Genomic DNA, 17,997 nt, shown 5'->3' with positions numbered 1-17,997 from the left:
CTACTTATCTCTGCAGTAGCTGATGGTAGAATAGCTTCTACTCATCTAAATGTAACTTTTTACAGAAATGGTAGAAGCTTTAGTTATACAGAATTTGTAAAATGCATTTAAACCTTTCCGATGATCATCTTAAGAATAAACTAGTGTTTTGTACTATTTTGCATCACTTAATGCCTAGGATAATGTACTGAGATGTGTCCTTTAGGTGATTTTGTCATTGTGAGACCATCATAGAATGTACTTACACCTAGATGGTCTAGACTACTACATTACCCTCCTAGGCTATATCGTATAGCCCATTGCTCTTACTCTACCAACCTGTATAGCAAGTTACTGAATATTTTGGGCAATTGGAACACAATGGTAAGTATTTGTGTATCTAAACATAGAAAAAGTACAGTAAAAATATTGTTTAAAAGAAAGAAAGAAAAAAATCATGGGGGACTTAACCATGAGTAGAGCTTGCAGGACTCGGAGTTGCTCTGGGTCAGTTGGTGAGGAAGTGATGAGTTAATGTGAAGGCCTAGAATGTTATGCATTATAGTAGACTTTATAAACATTGGACTACACAGCTATACTACATTTATAATAAATTCTTTGATAAATTAGCTGATTATAACTTTTTTACTTTATGAATTTTACCTTTTTAATTTTTTTTGTAATATCAGTTAAAACACATTGTACAGCTGTACAGAAACATATCTTTATAAGCTTTTTTCTATTATTAATTTTTTTTCCTTGTTGAACTTTGTCAAAGACAGATACAAACACACACACTAGCCTCGGCCCACACAAGGTCAGGATCATCAATATCACTGTCTTCCATTTCCACATCTTGTCCCACTAGAAGTTCTTCAGGGACAATAACATAGGGAGCTGTCATTTCCTAGGTTAACAATGCTGGAATATATCCTGAAGGACCTGCCTGAGGAAGTTTTTGCAGTTAGCTTTTTTAAAAAAATAAGTAGTAGTATACTCTAAAATAATCATAAAAAGTGTAGTGTAATAAATACTAGGTGATAGGAATTTTTCAGCTCCATTATAATCTTAGAGGACCACTATTGTATGAGCAGTCTATTGTTGACTGAAACGCATGGCTGTATTTAGTTCTCTTCCTGTATCACTGACTTTGAACGTGTTGATATATTTGAATTATGAAAATTATGTTTTTATTTTACAGATAAAATACACAAATTAGTAAGAGTTGTAGAATGTTTGGATTTCTTTAAATACTCCAAAACTTTAAAAAACCTTGGAGTAATTTTAGACTTACAGAAAAGTTGCAAAGTTAATTAGAGTTCCTACATTCACCATTCAGTTTCCCCTAATGTTAATACTTTAAGCGTGGAACATTTGTCAGAACTAAGATGTCAACATTGGTACAACACTATTAACTACAGACTTTATTTGGATTTCACCAGTTTTTCTACTAATGCCGTTTTTCTGGTTTTGGACCCAATCTAAGACACTACATTGTATTTAATCATTATGCCTTCTTACTCGAACAGTTTTATCAGTCTTTCCTTGTTTTTACAGATCTTGACATTTTTAAAGAGTACTGGTTAGACATTTGGTAGAACATCCCTTAATTTGGGTTTGTCTGATATTTTCTCATGACTATACTGGGATTATAGTTTTCCACGGAAGAATACCACAGAAGTGAGGTAACTTTCTCATATCGCTATGTACATGATATCGACATGACTTATCACTGCTAAGTTTAACCGCGATCACTTGGTTAAAATGATATGTGCCAGGTTTCTCCATTATAAAGTTACTGTTTTCTCATTTCATATTCTATCGTGTGGAAACAAGTCACTAAGTCCAACAGTGCTCACAGGGAGAGGAGTTAAGCTCCATTTTCTTGGGAGGGTTTGGAATTCTAATGTAGGGGAGATCAATTTAGTCACTCATTTTTCATTGTAGACTTGTAGATACGTATTTTATTTTTTCGGCCGTACTATCCAGTACTGTAATTATTTGTTTTGTTGCTCAAATTTTTCCAGCTTTGGCCATTGGGAGCCATATCTTTTTGACATGCTCCCATTTTTTTTCTTTTTAGCTTTTACTTTCTGGCACTACCACGATGCCCCAGCCTCATCTTCTGTTTTCTCTGCCCAGCCCTAGAATCAGTCATTTCTCCAAAGAGCCCTGTTCCTTTTATTGGAGGATGTTATTTACAATCCAAGATTTGAGTGCTGAATGCGCTTATTGTTACTGGGATGTCATGGCTTCTAGACCTCAGTGAACAGAGCTAGGAAATACATGAATGTTTACTAACATAGGTATACACACATATCTGCGATGATTTCTGTATATATTTAAAAATAAGTCTATATGGATATCTGTAACTCCTAATCCAGCAACATAGGATTCATTCTAGCTTTTCCCCTTCATTTATTTGTAACTTCTTTTTCTGCCAGTGAGAAACTTAACTTTCATTATCTATAATTTATGCCCCTATTTTTTTCAGCCCTAGTACACAATAAAGTGGTTGCAGAATTGCTAACCTAGAATATGCATAATAAGTTTACCTACTGGAGTACACTTCTTTTCATCTTTAACCTTACAGTATCCAGTCAAAACATATTCCGAAGTTACTTAAAGCAGCACCTTTTTTCTTCCAACAAAAATTATCTTAAATGACTGTTTTTCAATAGGAAGCAAAGAGAGAGACATAAGATTCTGATTACCAGCTATAGCTCGCCTCCATCAAAACAAGGAAATGTATAAGAGGCAGTTAAAATAGAGTCTGTTATCACTTAAAATTGTTCTCTTTTTTCTGTCCCACCCAATTGTTCAACAAGTCTAACTCTAGTATCTTTTCACTGCTTTTACTTGACTTTCTAGCTCACTTTATAATTTTTTTTTTTTTTTTTTTTTTTTTTTTGAGTTGTAGTCTCGCTCTGTCACCCAGTCTGGAGTGCAATGGCATCTTGGCTCACTGAAGCCTTTAACTCCTGGGCTCAAGTGCCAAGTTGCTGGGACTACAGGCATGTGCCACCATGCCTGGTTAATTTTTTTTTTTTTGAGATGGAGTCTTGCTATGTTGCTCAGGCTGTTCTGAAACTCTTGGCCTCAAGTGATCCTCCTGCCTCAGCCTCCAGAGTCATTGTGTCCAGCTCTAGCTAATTTTTAAAATGTAGCAGTGATTATTAAAATAGAATCCAAAGTTTTCAACTTGTGAAATTTGTTTCCTGTCATTTTGAGTAAGGCCTTACAAATAGTGATGTCTTTTAATTATCTTTTAAATTTTATTTAAAAGTAACTTATTTAATAAAAGGGAATAATTTATTAAAAGAAAATTATTCTCCATGTTTAAATAATAAAATACCTTAATTTGTTCTAAAAACCAAAATAAGAGTTAGAATTGCTGGTCACTTTCATAATACCTCATAGGGCTGTGGATTGAATGTACTGACTTTTCTTTAGGCCTGAACTACTTTGTTCAGAGAATAATGTGGGGTCAGATTGTCAGAACATAAACTCTTCTGGCCTGCTAATGTCAAAGCATGAGAGAAAGAGTCTTTATGACCTAAGGGAAATCAGTTTTGGGGGAATTTATTGTGTAAATTTGCACATTCAACAAATTTATTGACCATCAAGCACTATGCAGTGAGACAGGTATATAAAGATGAATTATAGAATCCTGCCATTGAAGAGAGCAATATTTTGGGGGAGGCAAACAAAGCTAATTTTCAACTATATTTTGAAGGGCAGAGAATTAGTCTGACTTTTAGGTTTATAGAATTGGAGTAGGTCTTGAATTAAAATTGCTTCTATATTCATTGTCCACTTAAAAAAAACAATCATAGTTCACATTGTTTAGGGCTAGCTGGCTATTGCATCTTTTCATCAAGATGGGGGTTAGGGGAAAAGTCCATTTAGTCCATTGATGAAATTTTCTTCATCTTTTTTACATCATTGTGCTCAAAATTTGTATTTCGTATCTTATTTTGAAACTCACACTTTTTCTTAGATAAAATTGTAGGAGCTACCGTTTGGATGTGCATGTGTGTATGTTTGCAAATGACTTTTTAAAAGAAATTCTGAACTCATTAAAACTGACCCATGTTGTGCATTCAGAATTCGTGTTCACCATGCTTGAAAATCAGTCATAGTCTACAGGTTTGGTAAAAAGAGTTGTTCTTTGTAGTCAGGAATTTCAAAGAATTTTTTTGGTAATTAAGACATGAAATTGGCAGAAGAATAAAGATGAGTGGGGGATGAAAAATAAATCCTACAGCTTTAACCTTTTACTAATGTTTTAAGCCATCTAAAAGTACTTCAAAAATAAAAAATTTTAAAGCTGATCCAGAAGAATTAACTCATTGGCTACCACCTGAAAAGGAGAAATTTGGCTTGAAAGGGACTTTTTTCCTTTTTTCTATTCTGTAACCTCTGTAGGCTGAGCTTAATGTCACAGGTGAAAATGATTTGAGGACACAAATCAAATGAAAATGTACTTCTATCTTGCTAAGCTAAGGCACTGAAGAAGGTATTAAAGAGAATGAAACACATCTGTGAATATTTAGAGACACAATGGTATGTGTGGGTCTTGTTTTTAATCTGAATTTGTCTTTTAACAATTGCATTTTAACTTGTTTGTATGTAAAATCATTTCTAATTTATTTGGACTTTGGTTTATGATTCACCATGCTTTTATTTCTTCTTTCCTACCTTCAAGGAGATTTCTATTACTGTTTGTTTAGAATGTATACATTCTACTTTTTAGAAAAACCTTTTTAGTAGCTAATTCTACATTTTTAACGTGATCACTAGGTTGACTTGTGGTCCTCAAAAAATATGTCCACCCAGAACCTTAGAATATAGTCTTATTTGGGGTAAGGGTCTTTCCAGATATAATTAAGGTAAGGATCTCAAGATTAGGTCATCCTGGATTAGAGTGGGCTCTGAATTCAATGATGAGGTTCTTTGTAAAAGGCAGAAAAGGAGAAGGCACATGAAGGCAATCTCACAAAGGGGCAAGCCACGTGAAGACAGAGGCAAAGATTGGAGTCCTAGCTACAAGTTAAGGAATGCCAAGGATTGCCGGCAGCCACCAGAAGCCAGGGGATTCATGAAACGGATTCTTCCTCAGAGCCTCCGGAAGGAATTTACCCTGTTAACATGTTGGTTTTGGACTTCTGGCCTCCACAACTGTGAGAGAATACATTTATTGTTTTACTTAAACCACCAAGTTTGTGATAATTGGTTGTAACAGCCCTAGGAAACTAAGACAACATGCATACAGGCTTAACAGAACACGGACCTTGGAATGGTTTAACTCCTGTCATCTTGCCCTAATTTTTCACGTTGTTATAGATCACAGATGTTTGTTTCACCTTGGTTTTCATCCTCCTCCCATCCTCATTTTGTTGTTACTGTTTTAGTTTGTGATCAGTCGTACTTATTTACCAGTTTTATTGATAGCACTATTCATTACTTGCAACCCATTCCTTCCTTTTGGGAAACGTTTTCTTCTTCCTAAACTACTTCCGTTAATATTCTTTTGAGGGCAGGAAAAAGTGGATACTGTGTAAAACTACATTTGTCTCACTCAGACAGCTTTTCCCTCAATTTTTGTTGTTGTTGTTTAAGGAGAGTCCTTTAATATAATGAATACAAAAGCTGTTGAGATAGTACCCCTACAATTACATAGCTTTGAACACGTCAAACTATGGTTACCGAATGGCTATTTTTATTATAGTATTTACAGTGTCTGAAAACGGATATAATAAATAACTGTAGATGCCTCACAAGACATCCATTTAATCACAGTAGTGGATCTTACTACATAGTATTCTCAGTGTCTTTATTCTTCAGATTCTCCAGGCTTATGAATGTCATCAATCTTCACAATCATTCTAACCATTTGTGTTGTGAAAGATGTCTGTTGCTTTTTGCCAATTAAGATTTCTATGACATGCTGTTGCTTCATATCATTTGTCCCCTTGTGGAAACAGTCAGTACCGAGAGCAGGGTTCATATCTTTCACTTGTCTGGCTCGGACTTTTGTCATAGTCTGGATGGGATTCATGCCACTGTTTTCAAAAAGGCCCATGGGGCAACTCCAGAGCGTTGGCAAACGCTCTTGTGGTGTACTGGTCTAAGGTGGGGCGCTTATCCACCTCTTGGCTAACTGCCAGAGCACAGGATATCTCAGCAAACCCTCCTCCGTATGCCACACAATTATTGCGGATGAGGTTGCTGATGACACACAAAGCATCGTGAAGGGATCGTTTCACCTCCTCAATGATCATCTTATTTCCTCCTCTAATAAAAATGGTTACAGCTCTGGAGTTCTTACACTGCTCGATGACCAGCATTTTATCCTTAGTTGTCCCAAATGAGATCTCCTGTACAAGACCGGTAAAGCCCAGCGTCTCGCCCATGAGCTCTGAGAACCTGGGACAATCCGCCCTTTTGTTGAGATGGCAATAAGTTCAATTTCAAGTCCCCCTACCCAGCGAACCACAGGCAAGTTGTTCTGAAGAAATAAGTGATTTGCTTCATCATCAAAGCCCCACTGACAAATTGCTAGGTTAGCACCAGTCTGTTTAATTTTTTGAATCATCTCTTCAAATTTCTCCTTTTCATATTTCTGAAGAGCTTTATGATCTATGGAGGTCACATCCAGCTTATGCTTTGTTTTTTGGCTTCGGTGGTTCAAATGGACATGTGAGAATTGCAATCTTGGCATCTTCCACTTTTTTCAGCACCTATAGGTGACTGGAAATCCTTGTCCACAATCACGCCCTTAATCAGTTTTCTGTCCTCCAGCCTCCCGCCCACTTTGCCTTCTACGTTGACGAGCTCAAAGTCAGTATCTCTCCGCTCCATATCTGCTACAGTGAGGACAGCATTCACAGCAATCTCAGCCATTTGTTGGTGCCAACTTTGACCACTTTGGAGCCCAGCATGGTTTTTGCAGTTGGAATCAGGGGTTCAGTGTCCTTTATGTCGACAAGGACACTATGACTGATCTTGTCCAGGTGTTCAACAGCAACGCTGACAGCCTGCTCATAACCATCAGCTATTCTGATTGGGTGAATGCCTCAGTCTAGCAACTGCTTGGCTTCTTGTAACAAGGCAGCAGCCAGGACTACCACTCCTGTGGTTCCAAGTCCAATTTCATCATCCTGAGACTTGGACAGTTCCGCCATCAGCTTAGCAATTTGATGATCGACATCCATCATGCTTAAGATGGGGCCCCATCATTAGTTACAGTCATCTATCCCAAGAAGAAAAAACCAAACACCGCATATTCTCACTCATAGGTGGGAATTGAACAATGAGAACACATGGACACAGGAAGGGGAACATCACACTTCGGGGACTGTTGTGGGGTGGGGGAAGTGGGGAGGGATAGCATTGGGAGATATACCTAATGCTAGATGACGAGTTGGTGGGTGCAGCGCACCAGCATGGCACATATATACATATGTAACTTACCTGCACATTGTGCACATGTACCATAAAACCTAAAGTATAATAATAATAATAATAATAATAAAATATTTCCTTAACACAGTAGCAGCATCATGGCAAATATTAGTCTAAGAATTTTTTAACAATTCTTTCAAAAAATAAAAATTAAGAAATACAAAAAAAAAAAAATTAGTTACAGTCATATCACCATCCTTATCCACCATCATCTTATCAAGCCCATTTGGCCCAAGTGATGTTCTCATCATATTTGCTACAGCCTTTTCTGCCACTCTATGAGACTTAAGGGCCTCAGTCCCATAAGACAGGACTTGTGGTCCTGATTCTTGATGATGAGGAAAGGGTGCCCATATTCATCAAAGGCGAGGGTCCCCATGGATGCCATGGTGCAGCCCCAGGAGCTACTTTTTCCTCAGATACTAATCTGAAGATACTAATCTATTGTTTTTTACCCTCTGAGGCTAGTGAATTCAGTCATTCTTTGCTCCATTGTGAGTAATCTTTTTTTTTTTCTCATGTTCTTTTAGATATTCTCTCTCTGTCTTTGGCATTTTTCAGTTTATGATGAAACTTATTTTTGATTTATTTATTTATTCTGCTTGTGACCACAGTATGATTCTTTAATCTGTGGACTCATGTCTTTCTTTTTAGTTCTGGAAAATTATTACTCATTATATCTTTCTATGGACTCTCATTCTCTTTATTCTTTCTTTCTGAAACTTCTATTAGGCATATTGTTAGACTTTTCCAATCTGTTCTTTGTGTCTTAATTTTTCACATATCTTCTATCTCTCTGTACTTGGTTCTAATTTTCTTAAATCTTCTATTCACAAATGATATTACTTTCTATCTTGTCTGCTAACATTTATTACTTTTTAAATTTCTATGCCTGTATTTTTATTTTTAGAAGTTCTATTTCTTCTTTACAAGTTTACCCATTTTTTTTGTTTGTTTGTTTTCAGTTTCTACATATCATTTAAAACTTCCCTACTTTCTGGTCTCCTTTGGTTATGCTACCTCAAGTTCTTAGAATGCTGATCCTCCTGTTGTAGTGCTGCTCACTGCTTGATGGATACTTGTCTTATGTAGATTGTCACTGTATTTTTGTAGGTATGCTCAGCAGTTAGCATTTCTCCAAGCGAAAATCTGTAAGCCCAGGGCTTTGGGAGAATTCCATCACAGTAATCAGGGCCCCTGCAATTCCAGAATCCGCTTCTTACATTAAATTTCCATCTTGAGCATTTTATATGAAGATGATGGAGTTAATTCGGATTCAGTGTACCAAGTACAGGGTTTAAGTTCCAGTTTTTAATGGGAGCATTTGGTTTTTAACCCAACCCAGAGTAATGGGCAGACAATGGAAGTTTCTTGCTGTGTCCCTGGACTTGAAAACTAAAGTTTTCTTGGCCCCCTTTATGCAAGGAATAGCCTTTTCAGAGTTCCTGCAATTATGTGAAATTCAGTTTCAGATAAGTTTCAGCTTCTGTTTAACTGAGACTCAAGGAGATGCCTTCTGTAGGTGCTAAACCCTCAGTCCCTAGCCATTAGATGGTCTCACCCCCATTAAAGTTGGTATTTTCTCATAGACTTACTATTCTGACTTTGAATAACTCTCTTCATTTTTGAAATTTACAGATTTTCCTTTCAAGCTTAGCCGTTTACTTAAATAGTTTTTTTGTGCATGTATCTAGCTTTTCCACGTGTTTGGAATGGGAGAATAGTCTGTACTAAGCTAATCCACCACTGTCATTTCAAACTATGCTGGATCTTAAGTACCAAGTATTAAGGGAGTTGCTGTTTTATAAATCAGAGTTGATTTAAGAACATTCTTATATTGACATTCTCCCTAAAGTTTAATTACACTTTGTTAATAGATCAGAAAAGTATAGAATTATAATTGTGCTGAGAATCATATGTGACCCTGGGTATGCCCATGGAATTCAGTTCTGAATGTGAACAGTGTCATTCCTCTGCCACAATAGAAAACAAAGTTGCTTAGAGCAACCTGTAATGAGGCCAAGATTTGAGACTGAGAACCTTTTGAGCCATTGAGCCTGTCTTCATTTTGTAGTCACAGACTGTAGTCCTAACTCAACTAAACCTTCCTGCAAGGTCCAGGGTACAAGGAGGTTAAGAGCTTGTATAGTGCATTTCCTTTAATTTATTAGAAAAATTCACTCCTGTTATTTTAGTGTATAAAGTACAACTTTTATTTATATTCTTATTTACTTGTATATGAATCATTTAATGTTTAATGGCCCTTTAAAATAATGTCATATGCCTCTAGCAATGGACTACTACCCCAAGGTAGCTAAAGGAAGAAAAGTGTATTTAATACATTTCTTTCATCATAAACACTCTTTTAAATATCTATTATATTTTTATCCTTAAAACACTTCATTTAACATATACATATATGTAAATATATAGAGAAATACCTATATATCTACATACTCATATATTTCTATATATATGGAAAGAGAGAGAGATCTCTCCCAAGACACTACTTAATATAAAGCTGAATGATAATGCACTTTGTTGGATTGTGCCAACAGCATAACAGATAGTGCATTTGTTGGGGTGTTCATGTTGAAGTTAAGGAGTGGCTTATTAAATTATAATGGCAAGACTGTTTTTAGTCATAGAACATGCAAGCCATCAAGTGTCAGGTGTCTAAGAAAAAATCAGAATAATCAGATGACAACACACTTTAAATAATTGTGACCAAATTTGTTTTGCTTGCTAGTCACCTAGTTATCCACAGGACATGACAAAATTGCAGACACAGAGAAGATGGGATAAATCATCCTATTGTCAAACAGATGAAAAATAGTTTGGCTCTGGTGATGAGAATCTTATCTGAAATAACTCACAGCTCACTGAAACTTTCTAACTACATTGAATTCATTCAACATACCTTCTTTGCAACCAAAAATAACAGTGTAAAAGGATTAAGTGTTAATTCTGGATCTTTGCAACATATAATGACAGTGTAAAAGGATTAAGTATTAATTTTGGATATATTCAAATTTCCTTGGGAAACTACTGAATATCACCTTTTCTAGAAGTGTAAAGTTACATATGGTTTTATTCATTCAATTAGATTTAACAAACTAGGTCAAAGATAGTGATGAGCAGAGCACAAAATAAAGACAAAAAGGGAACAAATAAATATTGGAGAGTAAAGATTAGTATATTATTTACATAGCTCTCTACTAGCTGTGTGGCCTTGACCTAGTTAATTGACTATTCTAAGTCTCAGTTCCATGGTTAATGAGAATTAATACTTTTCACACAAGGTTTTTATGAGGAGCAAATAAAGCATTTAAAAGGCTAAATAGGGTAGCCGGCACGTAATTTCTTTTTTTTTTTTTTTTTTTTGAGACGGAGTCTGGCTCTGTCTCCCAGGCTGGAGTCCAGTGGCTTGATCTCAGCTCACTGCAAGCTCCACCTCCCGGGTTCCCACCATTCTCCTGCCTCAGCCTCCGGAGTAGCTGGGACTACAGGCGCCAGCCACTGTGACCGGCTAATTTTTTTTTTTGGATTTTTTAGTAGAGACGGGGTTTCACGAAGTTAGCCAGGATGGTCTCGATCTCCTGACGTCGCGATCCATCCACCTCAGCCTCCCAAAGTGCTGGGATTACAGGCGTGAGCCACCGTGCCTGGCTCCTGGCACATAATTTCTAAATAAATGTAATAGTATTATTGTTGGATGGAAAAGTGAATCATTAATATATCATGAACACTAGATGTATTTGGATTTTAACCTTTAAACAAACTTTATGCCTATAATGAGCTTATTTTATACTTGATTAAAAATGTAGGCTGGATGCAGTAGCTCATGCCTGTAATCCGAACATTTTGGGAGACCGAGGCAGGAGGATCCCTTGAGCTGAAAGGTTCAAGACCAGCCTGGGTAACATAGCAAGACCCTATCTCTACAAAAAAATTTTAAAATTAGCTGGGTATGGTGTCACAAGCCTGTAGTCCCACCTACACAAGAGGCTGAGGTGGGAGGATTGCCTGAGCCTGGGAGGTTTGAGGCTATAGGGAGCTGTGATCATGCCATTGCAATCCAACTTGGATGACAGAGTGAGACCCCATCTCAAAAAAATAAAAATAAAATTTTATTTTTTGAAATCTGGAATACAAAACTGAAGAGTGCAGCTGATAGTCAAAATGAGTATGTTGATATACTTTCTCAAAAGATGAATTTGAGAGGAGTAGGAGGAAAGAGCTTAGAATTAGAAATGCTTCATTCTTAATTTTGAATCATGACCTAATACAGTAAAATTCTGTAACATCATTAAAAATAAGCCCTGAAATAGCAGGCCCTAGAATAAGAAATTTACTAAACTTTTCAAAAGCTGTACGTTGAAGGGTCTCAATTGTATTGTCTTTCAAACATGGAGAACTGATTTCTAATTCTGCATATAAGGGGGAATTGGCCACATTTTCAGTATTACGAGCAGACTCCTAATGCTCAAAGGAATTATGTTCTGTCTTTTATTGCCTGTGGGAGGAGTGTTGCTAAGAAACAGAATTCCTGATACATTCTGAGGAAAGCAGCTTGTCATTTTAGTGATGCACTGAGAATAAAATGCAGTGAAGGCAATGTATTTTCAAGATCTGAGACTGTTTCTAGCCAAAGAAGACTGCATCTCTGGCTGATTGGATGTAATACATTTGGTTATGTGAAGCTCAGAAAACAAACCTTTAAAGCCTGTATATTGATGCTCTGAAGCCTATATGGCCTGCCAAATCATTATTTTGTGTTTGATGGATGAAAAGCAAAGAGCTACAGAGTTTGAAGGATGGAAGGAAACGAATATACCCTGAGCACTCCCATATAAGCATTAGGCTGGGCTCCCTCACAGCCACATCTCATGGACTCTCCAAGATAACTTGTGAAGGAGGTGCATTATTTCCATTTTATAGATGAGAGAATGCATTCACCTGAAACATGACCAAAGTCACAAGGTTACTAAGTGTCAGAACTCATAACATCAAGCCTCTGCTCTCTGACTCCAAGTGCAGAGTTCTTGCCACTACACTTACCATGTGTCTGTTTCCATTTTCAGAGACGAAGTAGGGTCAGAGTTAGACCACAACTGCAGATGAGATTGGGCAGATTATTTAATGTCAAAACACAGGCCTAGACTTTGAAGAAGGCCTAGATTTCTGGTTTCTTTTGTCTGCCTCAGAACGGGCACTTCCTCGTCACTTTTTGTCCTCTAAGGTCCTACACCCTCAGGTGAATATGCTTTCTTGACAAAGATCTGTAAGGTACACAGAGTAGCGAATTGCTGACAGTCTTTCAGTAATAATACTGTCTGGTACAGTGTAGGTTATCTGAAAGGCTACAGATCTTCAGGGTCTCTTCTCATTTTGTTTCTGTACCAACACGTTTTTAGACTTTCACCTTTACCTTTGTGGCACTCATATCAGTCTTCTCCATTACGGTAACTGTGTTCATAAATAGCTCGTGGGAACAGACATTGTATTCAGAAGTAGAAAAATTCATTCGACAAGTATTAATTGAGAGTATACTATGTGATAGGTGACATTACAGGGCTGGAGAATCAGCAGCAATTAAGACAAAGTTCTTCTTCTCATGAATCTTATCTTCCCATGAAAGAGAAACATGCAAAAAGAATGTCAGATTATGTGTGCTGCAGAAAATCCCAATTTAGAGGGATGAAGAGTGAGTGAGAATGGGACTGGAATGGCAATATAGAGGTGACAGATTACAGAGGCCTCTCCAAGGATCTGCTGTTTGAACTGAGATCTGACAGGTAGAAAGGAGCAAGTTGTGCAGCCTTCTGGAGATACAGTGTGGAAGGCAGAGAGAAGAGCAAGCATAAGGGTCTGAGATGGGCTCTCACTTGCTCATTCAAGGAATGGCAAGGACATAGCACAGGTGTGGAAGAGGTTGACAGGTGCATTATATCAGGTCTTGTTGGCCATGTGGAGGAGTTAGGGGTTTATTCTGGGTGTTATGGAAAGCTGAGAGATGGTTCTGACCTGGAACTGACATACTCCATGTTATTAAAACATAACTGGCTGCTGCCTGGAGAATCAGTTGTTGCAGGTAGAAGCTTAGAAACCTTTAGAGGGCTCTTGCTACAGGCAAGAAGAAGGAGACTGGGACTAGGGTGTTAGCTGTGGAAATGGGAAGAAGTGGAAAAACAGGCTAACACTTGGAGGTAGTTCCTAAAGGATTGCTGGTGGATTAAATGAGGAGTGTGAGGGGAAGAAGAGGAATCAGGGGCTCTAGACAAATGCTTGGCAACTTGTCACTTTCTTAATAGTTATAGAACAAAACCGTCCTGCTTATGATAATCCAGTCATTTTCATTCTTCTTTGAACCACAGCAGCCAGCAGTCACTGGCAGTATATATTTATACATGAGTCCTAATGGAATTTTTATAGTCAAATGTTTACAATTTTTAAAGATTAATTTAATTTTGTTACTGAAAGGAAAGAGCAAATATTCCTTTAGCTATCAGAGTCTTAAAAATTAAAGAAAATCCAAAGACATAAATAAAGGAACTCTGCATATGGTTGTTGGTTCACATGTGATATTGTTTCGATGTTACATTACCAGCCCTTCCCTCCAAATCTCATGTTGAAATGTAATTCTCAAAATTAGAGGTGGGGCCTGGTGAGAGGTGTTTGGGTCATGGGGCAGATCCCTCATAAATGTTTCGGTGCTGTCCTTGTGAAAGTGAGTTCTCACGAGATCTGGTTGTTTAAAGTATGTTGCACCTCTCCTCGCTCTCTCTTGCACCTGCTTCTGCCATGTTATATGCCTGCTTCCCCTTCACCTTCTGCTATGATTGTAAGGTTCCTGAAGCCCTCGCCAGAAGCGGATACTGGAGCCATGAGGTATAACCTGCAGAACTGTGAGTCAATTGAACCTTTTTTTCTTTATAAATTACCCAGCTTCAGGTTTTTTTTCATAGCAATGCAAGAATGGCCTAATGCAACATGGAACATAAAAATAAAATCTACAATGAAAAAAATTTTTGTTAAACATTGGCCATTTACAGATTCATAGGAAATATTAAGACAATTTAACTGTCTATGGTTGGAGTACATGTGTCTCCTCAAAATAATATTAATAGCTCAAAAGTGAAAAAAAGTAAGACTATTTATGGGTCTTCAAGGAGTGCAGAAATTTACATACACCTGAGTATTAAAACAAAATTACATACACCTGAGTATTAAAACAAAAAAAGAGAACACGAATATATGTATTTCTGTGAGAAATACATGCCAAAATAAATATACGGCATGCACTCTTTTTCATTGCTCTCTAAAATGAAAGGGAGACAGTATCTTCATTGGAACATAGGATATTCCTTCTGGTATAAATTTATGACAGTCACCATACAAAGAAGTCATCCTGGATTGCTAAGTCAATATTGTGTTACATTACATTGACATAATGTATTATGTTAGATGCTGTCATCAATTAATACTTAAAAGTACGTGAAAGAGATGAAAACACTTTTATCAGTGAGTCACCTGGTGGTCTAGAGTGGACATTTATTCTCCTTCCCCCCACCATCCTAGCATCATCTGTTCTTGTCTTCTTGAAACAGCCTCATGATTTTGTTTGAGACTAATTCCTCCCCTCGTGGTTACAGCCTTAGTGGGGTTTTTCTGCTAACACTGATCAAGGTGGGGCAATCAGATGCACTATCTCCTGATTAGAATCTCGATGTAATACAAACATTAAAAAATGGCTGGCACTCATTCAACTCAACAATGGCATCTTGAAGAAATCCCCCCTATTGGTTTCAACTACCTAGATTCCCAGAGCAGCCTGGTTCCTGTGCCTGTTGAGACCTGGTTCTTCAGCTTTCCCTCAGCAAGTATCTGCTACCATATGCCCTTAATAAATCCTATTATTTGCTAAGTTAGCTGGGGTTAGTTTCTAATGCTTGCAGCTGAAGAATCCTAACGGAAACACTGTTAAATTTTATCTTTTTAGTAATAAATCCTTGCTTCAATAAAAACTGTTTCACTGTTTTGCAAAAGAATGCTCGAAGAGACTTCTGTGCTCTTTAAATACCTAGTTATAGCTAAGACTTTAGAAGGCAATTGTGTTAAGAATCTGTGTATTTAAAAATGACTTTAGATGCCCCATCAGTTCTCATGGCTTTCTCAGGGAGACATAGTGTGATATGAGTGTTCATTCAAACATATGCTGCTATTATTCCTACAAGTTTTCTTTTTATATGGTTTAAAACAACTATGTGTCCTATACGGTTTTTGAAGGTTCATATTCAGTTTTTGTTGCCTTTTTTGTCTTTGGAAGTGTTCAAAATTTATTAAAATTTGCCAAAATGCCACTTTTTCACTTGTGATTTGCTGTCAAGAGAAACAGTAGAAGGCACACATCGGGGGATCAGCCAAGGCACACATGGGGGATCAGCCAAGCAGAGATGTGAGCCTGGGCAGGGCCTGGCCTAGTGAATTCACACATGGAATGCTAGGCCAGCCTTGCCCAGGCTCATATCTCTGGATGGCTGATCCATGCAGTGATGGATGAGCTCATTTTGGAAGATGAAAGAAGAAAAGGGTGTTCAACTTTTCTTTTCTCTAGTATTTTTTTTAACACCTTTAACATGTGTGATTCTGCACAATAAGCCTGTTGCTTTCATATTGCATCCTTTGTTGAAATGAAGAACCTACAATTTAAACAAGATATTCACAGAGATGTAGAAGGAGAATAAAGCCACTCAAGAGAAAAGCAACCTAAGTTGTAAATGACATGAATGGAAGGAGGAGTAGGAAGATAATTAACTTATGCAACTACGTTCATGCAGAAGGGGTGTTGGGCTAGGGGTGGGGCAATGCCTGCTTTTATTTGTCATAGGCAAGGTACCAGTAGAGTGTGAGCAATGTTCTATATTAAAAAATAAGGTGTTGGATGTCATCACTGATGCTGCATTTTCTTCCAGCATTGAGTTATGGTTGGAGGAAATCTCTGAGAGACACACTAGTCACTTTACTTGCTTTTCAGCCAATCACTTCAAGCAATATTTGTTATTACCCTAAATTGTCAGATCCCTGTTCCCCAGCCTTCATCTTTCCACAAAGGTTCTTCCATTACCGGCCCTTCTCTCCATTCCTTACTCCAAAGGAGATATAATTACCCAACTGTGAAGCTTGTTGACTTAGACCTGTCAGGTGTCTCTCTGGCCAGCCTACTCTAAGATAGGTCCATTGTCCCTTCACCCCTGCCCCCCATGCAGTAAGCACATCTGGGTCAGGCCCCAAACCTACCTTCTGCAGACACTTCTGGATATCTCTGTCTCTCTGTCTTTGCTATCTAGGCTAAACAGGTACGAGGCAGCAATTTCCTTTGTAGCAGAATAGGTAAGCTTTGCATGGTCTGGATGCTCAGCCTCTTCTGCAGATGGATCTTGGTCAGTGCTATGAAGAAATCAAACCAGTGTAAGGGGATGTAGGTAGGGGAGAAAAGAGGATAGGCAGTGTATTCAGGGAAAGCTCCTCTGAGGAGGTGACATTTAAGCTGAGACATGAATGCTATAAAGGAGAAAGCCATTGTGAAGATTTGGGGACATACTGCTTCAGGCAGAGGATAGAGCAAATGTGAAAGGCTTGAGGTGAGAACTAGCCTGAATTTTCTAGGCTTGGATTTTCCAGGAAGAGCAGAAAGGCCACGGTGGGAGAGTGGTAGGATATAAGATCGGAGACAGAGGTAAAGGCATGAGAAGAGATTGGAAAATTGAGACAGAGTTAACAAAGGAGACTGAGAAAGCAGCTGTATTCTGTTAGTTCTCCAAAGAAAGAGATCAAATTAGATAGATAGGTAAATAGATATAGATCTCATATGTGATATATATGCATAATTCCATAATTATATATATAATTTATGATAAGGAATTGGTTCACAGGATTGTAGAGGCTGGGAAGTCTACACCTGCAGTGCAGGTCAACAGGCTCAAGACCCAGGAGAGTCAATGTTACAGATGAAGTTCAAGGGCAGGTCTACTGGAAAATTCTCTCCTACTCAGGGACAAGTTGGTCTTTTTGTTCTATTCAGGCCTTCAACTGACTGAATGAGGCCCACCCATATTATGGAAGGCAATTTTCTTTACTCAAGCAATTCAAATGTCACTCTCATGTTAAAATTTACCAATTTAAATGTTTATCTCTTCCTGAAACACCCCAACTTAGAACAGAAACACCCACAATAATGTCTGACCAAATATGTGGGCACTCCATGGTCCAGTCAAGTTGACAAATAAAATTAACCATCATAGCAGTACAGTGAAGTAGGAAAGTTGGCTTCTTGATACGATTTTAACACTTTCTCCTTTGCATGTGAGCTGAACAAAGGCAGCCAAAAAAAAAAAAAAAAGAAAAAAAAAAGGAACATTTAAGCCCACATTTTAACTAGAAGCACAGCTGCCTGGAAGGGACATTAAGACTGGCTAGGCCAACTTTCCATTCAATGAAGATTTTTCAGTCTCTGTTTAAATACTTCCAGTGCTGGGGAGGTAACTATAT

At 37.7% G+C, this 17,997-nt stretch overlaps 1 pseudogene; it reads right to left on the bottom strand.

The window, feature by feature from the left end:
* Window positions 1-5,815: 5,815 nt before the first annotated feature.
* Window positions 5,816-7,834, bottom strand: LOC100437502 (T-complex protein 1 subunit epsilon-like; annotated as a pseudogene).
* Between the last annotated feature and the right edge of the window lie 10,163 nt (window positions 7,835-17,997).

The sequence above is a fragment of the Pongo abelii genome, chromosome 4 (assembly GCF_028885655.2).
Source record: "Pongo abelii isolate AG06213 chromosome 4, NHGRI_mPonAbe1-v2.0_pri, whole genome shotgun sequence".
Classification (NCBI taxonomy): Eukaryota; Metazoa; Chordata; class Mammalia; order Primates; family Hominidae; genus Pongo; species Pongo abelii.
The sequence above is the reverse complement of the archived record's forward strand: the minus strand, read 5'-3'. Positions and strand labels throughout refer to the sequence as shown.